The sequence below is a fragment of the Girardinichthys multiradiatus genome, chromosome 5 (assembly GCF_021462225.1).
Source record: "Girardinichthys multiradiatus isolate DD_20200921_A chromosome 5, DD_fGirMul_XY1, whole genome shotgun sequence".
Taxonomy (NCBI): domain Eukaryota; kingdom Metazoa; phylum Chordata; class Actinopteri; order Cyprinodontiformes; family Goodeidae; genus Girardinichthys; species Girardinichthys multiradiatus.
This window is the reverse complement of record NC_061798.1, coordinates 51065810-51077025: the sequence shown is the minus strand read 5'-3', so window position 1 is coordinate 51077025 and position 11216 is coordinate 51065810.

Here is an 11216-nt window from a genome sequence, read left to right as displayed (position 1 = left end):
AGAGCAGAGTATGAAGGTTCAATTAGCAGGGTAAGAGCTCAGTTTTGCTCAAAATATTGAAATGCACACAACATTAAGGGTGACATACCAGAGTTCAAAAGAGGACAAATTGTTGGTGCACGTCTTGCTGGCTCATCTGTGACCAAGACAGCAAGTCTTTGTGATGTATCAAGAGCCACGGTATCCAGGGTAATGTCAGCATACCACCAAGAAGGACGAACCACATCCAACAGGATTAACTGTGGATGCAAGAGGAAACTGTCTGAAAGGGATGTTCGGGTGCTAACCCGGATTGTATTCAAAAAACATAAAACCACGGCTGCCCAAATCACGGCAGAATTAAATGTGTACCTCAACTCTCCTGTTTCCACCAGAACTGTCCGTCGGTAGCTCCACAGGGTCAATATACACGGCCGGGCTGCTATAGCCAAACCTTTGGTCACTCATGCCAATGCCAAACGTCGGTTTCAATGGTGCAAGGAGCGCAAATCTTGGGCTGTGGACAATGTGAAACATGTATTGTTCTCTGATGAGTCCACCTTTACTGTTTTCCCCACATCCAGGAGAGTTATGGTGTGGAGAAGCCCCAAAGAAGCGTACCACCCAGACTGTTGCATGCCCAGAGTGAAGCATGGGGGTGGATCAGTGATGGTTTGGGCTGCCCTATCATGGCATTCCATTGGCCCAATACTTGTGCTAGATGGGCGCGTCACTGCCAAGGACTACCGAACCATTCTTGCGGACCATGTGCATCCAATGGTTCAAACATTGTATCTTGAAGGCGGTGCCGTGTATCAGGATGACAATGCACCAATACACACAACAAGACTGGTGAAAGATTGGTTTGATGAACATGAAAGTGAAGTTGAACATCTCCCATGGCCTGCACAGTCACCAGATCTAAATATTATTGAGCCACTTTGGGGTGTTTTGGAGGAGCGAGTCAGGAAACGTTTTCCTCCACCAGTATCACGTAGTGACCTGGCCACTATCCTGCAAGAAGAATGGCTTAAAATCCCTCTGACCACTGTGCAGGACTTGTAGATGTCATTCCCAAGACGAATTGATGCTGTATTGGCTGCAAAAGGAGACCCTAAACCATACTAATAAATTATTGTGGTCTAAAACCAGGTGTTTCAGTTTCATTGTCCAACCGCTGTACTTACCTTGAATAAATCAAGTATAGGTTCACAGTTATAAGGCCTACATGTAAACGTCTGGTACCTGTGTAAAGGTAAGACATAAAGGAACATTTTCCAGTGGAACCACTATTCAGTTACTATGTCTGATTTATTTGTGATTAAACAAAGAAAAACATTTTTGAGACACGCCAAAAGTTTTTTCTAAATGAACATAGCACAACTCTATAGAAATCCTTTGGAATTCCTTGGAGAATCCCCTGGTTGCATTCATCCACACCTTCACTATAACTGCATAATTGAACTGAATAAGTTGAAGCATATATGTTCCAGTTAGGCAAAGGGTGCCAAAACTTTCCCAAATGTGTTTTTCACCTCATGAAAAGAAAATCTGGTCAAATAAGATTGCTGATTTTCATTGTAGGAGTCCTGCATATGATATATATATATATATAGCCTTTGGTTATGATATTTACTCTATCATCAAAATCTACAGTTGCAAACATAGCTGGAAGCTAACGGAGTAGCATGCAAGCTAGCAGCCGGCGGACAGCAACCAGCGGACTGTAATGTGAAAGCAAATGACATCACCAGAGAAGGTGCTAGAAAGACAGGTTATGCCTTGTTAGAAAGATGAGTGTCTCTAGTTTGTTATGATATGAGATGTGGGGTAGCTGCAAAGAGAAAGGTTTTTTTGGTACCGTTTTGTTTACAGAGTCAGCAATGTCTGAGGAACCTTAAAATGTCATCGCCTGTGTTTGGTATGCGAGCAAAAGTCATTTGGCGTCAATTGTTTCATGAAGATTTAAGCCTCCTCTTGTGATTTATGTAAGAAAAAAAATGAAGTTTTACCTAGTTTTATAGACCACCAAAAAGGGGCGTGGCCTAGTGGGCCTATCGGCGACCCGTCGAGCTTAATGCAGCTTCATTTTAATAGAAATTAATTTCATTCGTCAGCAAAGTAATGAAACTTTCTAAGAGCTAAAGAAAACTATGGTTGTTTAGGAGAATTAGGTTCTGAACCCAGAAGGGAGCCCTGCTGGACTCTATATGTAACATGAGCTGTTGCTGAAAACACAGCTACAGATCAGAAGAAGAAAACTTGTTTTTAAAGAACTTAAATTAAGTTTCTGCACCTGAGCTTCACTTTGGACAAATCTGAGGAAAAGATATAAAGGATGTCCCTCGGTGAGCGAACAAAGGTCTCAGGGCACCTAATAAAACCCAAATCCAATTTATATACAGAGATCTTTTAAAACCAATCAGACGGATTCCAATTCAGGTATGTCCATTCTAATTAACCCTAACTATTGGTGCTGTCAGATTCAGTTATTTATTCAAGTTGGATAAAAAGTTTTTCTATCTAAGGAAACCCAGCAGATTGCATCCAGTCAGTGACTTGCAGCATTCACTCCTCCTGGATGAGCATGTAGAGACAGTGGACAGTCACTGGTGTTGACTTTGCAGCAATCCCTCATACTGAGCATGCATGTAGCGACAGTGGAGAGGAAAAACTCCCTTTTAACAGGAAGAAACCTCCAGCAGAACCAGAACCAGGCTCAGTGTGAGCGGCCATCTGCCACGACCGACTGGAGGTTTGAGAGAAACAGAAGCACTGATGAATGAGTAGATAAGCTCTGAGCCAGTTTTGAAGTCTATAGGATGAAAGGCGGAGTATATCTTGTAACAGTTAGTCACGACAGTAGCTTCTTCAGTCGCAGTCTCTTGGAATAAAGAGTTAAACACAGAAAGACAGAGCCAAGTGTTTCATCTACAGGAGAACGTGAAGCTGGTGGCAGCAGTAACCCAGCTATGCTTGATCATTAAGGGCTTTATATGTGAGGAGACTTTTAAATTCTATTCTGGATTTAACAGGGAGCTAATGAAAAGAAGCTAAAATAGGAGAAATATGATCTCTCTTTTTAATTTTCACCAGAACCTTTGCTGCAGTATTTTGAATCAGCACTGTTGTGGTTGCTGGGTGCTGAACTGCTTCAGATTTAACTGCGACTGATCCATGATAAAGGCTGAGCTGTTGCTGTTTGGAACTCACACTGAGGAATGTGCTAGATGTGGGAGCTGAAGCACTTTTACCTCATATGTCTTTGATTTAGTGTTTTTCAGGAGAAAATGTGGCCTTTGTTTAAAACCCTGTTGCGAAACTGAGAGCAATGTTTAGAACATGAGGCAGTTGCACAATCTGTTCCCTAACTAGTTTTCCAACAGTCTGCCAACATGTTTTTTCAAGGATTATAAGTTGCATATGCTTTGTTCTCACTTTATGTTTTAATACATTTTGCATATCATAATTTTGATCTAGTTCTAGATGTAAATGTTTGAAATGTTCATCTATGTTTGCTTCCTGCAGAAAGATGGTGGAAGACTGATGAGGTAAAGTACAGTGTAGTACCAGTTGTTGACAGCTGGGGGCAACACACAGTCACTTCAGTTACAGATAACACGAGGAAACGTGTTCTGTAGATAATCATCAGCTTTCATCATTAGCTCTCTTTTAATATCATATTTTAATTCTGTAAATGTTATAACTATTGTCATTATATTTTCTATGTTCTGGAGTCTGTTTTCTCATATATTGATCCTTTTCTTTGTATCTTTCTTTCTCTTCCCCCTTTAGTTTGAAAACAAATCTCAGAATTTTATTCCAGTCAACATTGCATCCCGTTGCACTAAGTCTTTCCATTCTCAGAGACACGTTTAACAGCTGTTTACTTCCTCTTTTAAGACAACCTTTGACCTTTTCTGAGTGCAGTTTGGCTCACATATCCTGACATCTAAACAGAGCAAACATTAAATAGCAAAATGGCTACCACATGATGCGTCTGAACCTGGAGCTTCTTGTGTTGCTTTTCTGCAGAGAAACTCTTCCCTCCCTGGAGAAAAATAAATCTTCCTATTAGAACCTCTCTGTATGTCTGCTCCAGCTGAATTCAGCCAACATTTAATAAGTTTCAGCCCATTCAGCCACATTCTGGGTCCAGATCAAAGGTGAACCGGTGCAGAGGTGTAGTTTGGGCAGAGTGTATAGATGTGAACCCATCTCAGCTAAGACGATCTTGTTCTGGTTCAAAACATGTTGGCTGCTAGCAGACGTCAGGCTCTGTGTTCTGTATAACCGTAATAAAATCCCTTTTCAGGTTATCTTCAGGGTTTGGAGGACTGAGCCTGTGGGGACAATTTGGGTAAAAACTGCAGTGAGTTGCAAAAAGTATTCAAACCCCTTGACCCACTTTCTTATCTCTACATACCTCAATTGCTGGGAGTATATGTGCCAGACCAACACAAATCAACACATAAATGAACAACTGAACAAAACTGATCATTTTAAAATGATTTCTGAAGTATCAAAATCATTAATCAGAGAAACAGCATAAGGCCCATGGTTACTCTGGAGGAGAAGCAGAGATCCGTGGCTCATGTGGGAATGTCACAATGCCTGGATCGTTTTGGTCTGTCTGTGTTCTGGTTCCTGTGATTTCAGTCATTCTGAGTAATTCTGCTCACTTGTGTTTCCCTGTTTTCTGTGTGTCTAGGGCCATTCAGCCAATTTCTTCAGTTCATTCTAACATCCTGCTTTCACCCACAGATGCACACTGTTGACATCGCTCACATATGATGCATTCCAGTAAACACTGGAAAATGTATTCTAGTGACATTTACAGGTCCTTCTCAAAATATTAGCATATTGTGATAAAGTTCATTATTTTCCATAATGTCATGATGTAAATTTAACATTCATATATTTTAGATTCATTGCACACTAACTGAAATATTTCAGGTCTTTTATTGTCTTAATACGGATGATTTTGGCATACAGCTCATGAAAACCCAAAATTCCTATCTCACAAAATTAGCATATCATTAAAAGGGTCTCTAAACGAGCTATGAACCTAATCATCTGAATCAACGAGTTAACTCTAAACACCTGCAAAAGATTCCTGAGACCTTTAAAACTCCCAGCCTGGTTCATCACTCAAAACCCCAATCATGGGTAAGACTGCCGACCTGACTGCTGTCCAGAAGGCCACTATTGACACCCTCAAGCAAGAGGGTAAGACACAGAAAGACATTTCTGAACGAATAGGCTGTTCCCAGAGTGCTGTATCAAGGCACCTCAGTGGGAAGTCTGTAGGAAGGAAAAAGTGTGGCAGAAAACGCTGAACAACAAGAAGAGGTGACCGGACCCTGAGGAAGATTGTGGAGAAGGGCCGATTCCAGACCTTGGGGGACCTGCGGAAGCAGTGGACTGAGTCTGGAGTAGAAACATCCAGAACCACCGTGCACAGGCGTGTGCAGGAAATGGGCTACAGGTGCCGCATTCCCCAGGTCAAGCCACTTTTGAACCAGAAACAGCGGCAGAAGCGCCTGACCTGGGCTACAGAGAAGCAGCACTGGACTGTTGCTCAATGGTCCAAAGTACTTTTTTTGGATGAAAGCAAATTCTGCATGTCATTCGGAAATCAAGGTGCCAGAGTCTGGAGGAAGACTGGGGAGAAGGAAATGCCAAAATGCCAGAAGTCCAGTGTCAAGTACCCACAGTCAGTGATGGTCTGGGGTGCCGTGTCAGCTGCTGGTGTTGGTCCACTGTGTTTTATCAAGGGCAGGGTCAATGCAGCTAGCTATCAGGAGATTTTGGAGCACTTCATGCTTCCATCTGCTGAAAAGCTTCATGGAGATGAAGATTTCATTTTTCAGCACGACCTGGCACCTGCTCACAGTGCCAAAACCACTGGTAAATGGTTTACTGACCATGGTATCACTGCTCAATTGGCCTGCCAACTCTCCTGACCTGAACCCCATAGAGAATCTGTGGGATATTGTGAAGAGAACGTTGAGAGACTCAAGACCCAACACTCTGGATGAGCTAAAGGCCGCTATCGAAGCATCCTGGGCCTCCATAAGACCTCAGCAGTGCCACAGGCTGATTGCCTCCATGCCACGCCGCATTGAAGCAGTCATTTCTGCAAAAGGATTCCTGACCAAGTATTGAGTGCATAACTGTACATGATTATTTGAAGGTTGACGTTTTTTGTATTAAAAACACTTTTCTTTTATTGGTCGGATGAAATATGCAAATTTAGTGAGATATAAATTTTGGGTTTTCATGAACTGTATGCCACAATCATCCGTATTAAGACAATAAAGGACCTGAAATATTTCAGTTAGTGTGCAATGAATCTAAAATATATGAATGTTAAATTTTCATCATGACATTATGGAAAATAATGAACTTTATCACAATATGCTAATATTTGGAGAAGGACCTGTATTTAAATTTTTTATGTAGTTTAGTGGTTTGTATTTAAGGGGGTAGAGTTGGAAATTAGCAATAGCAATGTTGATGGAAGTTCACCTTCCAGCAGGACATCAAACCTACAAACAAATGGTTCAGATCAATTTTAATTTGTCAGAATGGCCTAGTCAAAGTCCAGAACTAAATCCAAATGAGAATCTGTGGCAAAAGCTGGTTCTAAGTGGACAGATTCAATACAAATACAAATGCACACCACCCCTTTCAGATTTTTATTCGTGGAAATGTTGGAAGCCAAGTTTCCTTTTCTTTCCACTTCACAACTATTGACAACTAGAGGCAACTGTGTCTCAGTGAGAAGAGTAGTTGTCTTGCAAAGTTGTGGGTTTGATTCCAGCTTCCTCCTGCCACACATTTTAACCTCAAGTTGTCTACTGATCTGCATATGGTTGGATGGATTTGTGCACGTTAGCAGTTGTGATTGGGTGAATGTGGCTCTAGTGTAAAGCCCTTTGAGTGGTTGGTATGACTGGAAAGACACTATATCAGTTCAGTCCATTTACCATTTAAATTTTCTTGGTCGATCACATACAATTCTTATAAAATATAGCGATGCTAGTGATGGATGGATGATGGACAGATGGATGGATCTAGGCTTAATCATTTCGGTGAGTAAATGTTGCGTTTTCTACACAAACCTTCTACACGTAGATGTCTGAATATTTGTCTGTCAAGACATCATGTGACTCTAGTCCTCTTTAATGACCTCAGTGGACGTATGACTGCGTCCATATGTTCCCAGCAGGTGAGCTGCCTTGCTCTCTGAGCTTAATCCCAGCAGTACCTATTTTCAGGCCAACCCTAATCGCAGGTTTTATGTGGAGCTGCGTTGACAAAGGAAAGCTCCAGAAATAATCCACTAGGATGCAGGATTGGCACAGTCCCGAGGTCAGCTCTCAGAAGAGCCGACGTGATGTTACAAGGAGCATTTTTAGCTTTTATTTCCACATTAAAATGGCATTTTAATGAAGAGAAACTTCCATATTTAGGTCTGTCCATGTATCTACATCATATTTACCAATTTTACCAGAGAAAGCAGAGTGACAGAGGTTTGGTGGAGCACAGCAGATCTAAAAGCTCTTCCGGAGCTTTGGACTGACAGTTTTTCTTGTAAGTGTTGAGCCAAGCGGGTGAAAGCCGATGTTTGCATCCTTACAAGTGTGCTCATGTTCTACACTCATGCTTTGGCAGAAAAACTGACTCAGAAATGGCTGGAATTCACCACTGGGACCGTAACCCGGATGTCAGAGGTTCTCCTGGTGATCAGTCACCCTGAAGCAAGACAGAAACGTTAAAAAAAAGAAACTTTTTTGAAAGAACTTCCCAGAGGTTCAATGAGAGACCAGAGGTTAATATTTCAGTCATCACAGCAAAGGACGGCTACTTTAAGGAATATTTAAAGTTATTTTACAATTTTCTGTTTGCTACATAATTCCATATGTGTTCATTCACTGTTTTGAGGCCTTCAGTGAGAATTTGTGTACAATGGAAATAGTCATAAACATAAAAAAACCATTAAACCATTAAGTGTGTCTAAAACTTTTGACCAGTAGTGTGTTACATTTATTTCTTTTTAACACAATTTAATTCTAAATTTAAAGGCTTTGTGTGAATTTATTTTCACATGTATGTAAAGTGAGGAGTAAACTTTTATAAATGTTGTTTTCTTCAGATTTATAAAAAGGGTTTCACACAGTTTTCACATGTGAGCTCTCTGATTTATGTTGGACTATTCTGGTTTTGCTGGTCATATTATTATCTCTCCTGTTTTATTCATTAGAAGCTCATCTCCAGACACATTTCAGGGAAGTGTTCAGTAACCTCTGCATCAGAAGCTGAACCCGGGCAGCAAACAATCAGCTGTGACTCATTTTTTTCCTGAAACAGACACAGATTTCTGTAGACAGCCGACTTCCTGGGAGCAGCTCTGAGACCCGGACTCTGGTTGGATCTATGGTTCTGGACCCAGATCAGCTCAGACTGAGCAGCAGAACAGGCTGTATATATATATATATATATATATATATATATATATATATATATACACACACACACAGTACAGATCAAAAGTTTGGACACACCTTCTCATTCAAAGAGTTTTCTTTATTTTCATGACTATGAATATTGTAGCTTCACACTGAAGGCATCAAAACTATGAATTATCACGTGTGGAATTATATACTGAACAAAAAAGTGTGAAACAACTGAAAATATGTTTTATATTCAAGGTTCTTCAAGGTAGCCACCTTTTGCTTTGATTACTGCTCCACACACTCTTGGCATTCTGTTGATGAGCTTCAAGAGGTCGTCACCTGAAATGGTTTTCCAACAGTCTTGAAGGAGTTCCCAGAGATGCTTAGCACTTGTTGGCCCTTTTGCCTTCACTCTGTGGTCCAGCTCACCCCAAACCATCTTGATTGGGTTCAGGTCCGGTGACTGTGGAGGTCAGGTCATCTGGCGCAGCACCCCATCACTCTCCTTCTTGGTCAAATAGCCCTTAAACAGCCTGGAGGTGTGTTTGGGGTCATTGTCCTGTTGAAAAATAAATGATGGTCCAACTAAATGCAAACCAGATGGAATAGCATGCCGCTGCAAGATGCTGTGGTAGCCATGCTGGTTCAGTATGCCTTCAATTTTGAATAAATCCCCAACAGTGTCACCAGCAAAGCACCCCCACACCATCACACCTCCTCCTCCATGCTTCACGGTGGGAACCAGGCATGTAGAGTCCATCCGTTCACCTCTTCTGCGCCGCACAAAGATACGGTGGTTGGAACCAAAGATCTCAAGCTTGGACTCATCAGACCAAAGCACAGATTTCCACTGGTCTAATGTCCATTCCTTGTGTTATTTAGCCCAAACAAGTCTCTTCTGCTTGTTGCCTGTTCTCAGCAGTGGTTTCCTAGCAGCTATTTTACCATGAAGGCCTGATTCACACAGTCTCCTCTGTTGTGATTATTAATCTGAGAATATTATTTAATATTAACAGGCATGTCTTTGGACATGTCCAAAGACATGCCTGTTAGGCGTGGGTTTTCACCGGGTACTCCGGCTTCCTCCCACAGTCCAAAGACATGCCCGTTAGGTTAATTGGTAACTCTAAATTGACCTTAGGTGTATGACTGACTGTGTGCATGGTTGTTTGTGTGTTGCCCTGCGATGGACTGGCGACCTGTCCAGGATGTACCCCGCCTCTCGCCCATAGACTGCTGGAGATAGGCACCAGCTCACCCATGACCCACTATGGAATAAGTGGTAGAAAATGACTGACTGACTGACTGATTTAATATTAATATTTTAATATTTTATCAAATAATATTTGGTTCTGTTAAGGGTTGTCCTGTGAATACCAGCCCAGTAAGGCGATGGTATTAGGACAAAACCGAAAGGTGTGAGACGAGCTCTGACATTATTGAACAGCACAACTCTGCACATATATGGAATGAATTCACACAATTTCTTAAAATACAAGAATTTATTAACAAAAATAAGTCAACTCAAAGTCAAACATATTTCAATCAACAAACTCTTTACTTTGCTAAAACAATCCAACTAAACTACCAATCAGAATTAAAGAATAATGAAGACTAATGGACTATGTACAATATAAACAAGTTGATTAAAGATGATTGATAATTATGACCAAAAGAGTGATGCAACATTACCATGAAATGTTTATGTTTGAGAACCAAGGATTATCTTGAAGAATCTGGAAATGAAGTTAAGTTAGTCTTGGAACCAACTTAGGAAATAATCAGCAAATGTTTAGACAACCAATCACAATGCAAGATCAGATAAAATATTATTTTAATAAAATAATATTTTAAATAATGATCTGCTGAATAAAACCAACCTTCTGGATGACTAATTCTCAACGGTGTCTAATTAACTGCCTTTATTTATTGAAATAATATTTAAAGAAATATTAAGGGAATATTTTGGAAAAAGCCAAATCTTTCTGGAGAAATGGAGCTTAATGGTGTTTAATATTATTTGGCAACAAGCACGTGTTCTTAGCTGTTAGCTGTTAAAACTAACAAAAGAAGCTGATAGCTTAGCACCAGAATCAAACACACACTTTAAAAATACCATCAATAAAAGGGTTTAAATGCATAAGCGCGGACGGCGTGTTATGATAAACCTGCTGTTTAAAATCACCCTTTAAATAAAGTTTGTCGTAACTTTAAAAACACACAAACACAGAACACAACCTGAACACGTGTGCTGCAGATATTCTGCTAGAACCAAGATAGCTGAGTTCAACCCAAACAAAACCAAACTTCATAAAATGGAAAACGTTTAGATCATTTCAATCTAAATCACTTCTATTTCTCTGCTCTGCCCAAACCTAACCTCGTATGAACTGTGCTGAGGAAAAGCTGTCCGGGCGACGATGAAGTTTGAAGAGAGCTCTGTGAACCAAGGGTTACCTCCGTAGCTCTGGCTGGAAGACGGCTCGTTCTGTCCGCTGACCACACTGCACGTTAACTGCCATAATGCGGCTACTCGTTTGTCCTCCTCTCAGGCAAGGAAAACCGCTTCACTCGGCTTGTAGAGACAGCGTCTCTGCATGGGCTTCTCTGGGACACTGTTTGCTTCTGCAGGCCTCAGAGAGAGAAAGTCAAGCCAGGCCTGTTCCTTAATTCCCGTTTTTATGAATGAATACCGGGTTCACAAACAGTTATTCACTCATACTTAACTTGTGCATATGATCACGTGATCTTATGACACTCTTGGATCCAGTTGAA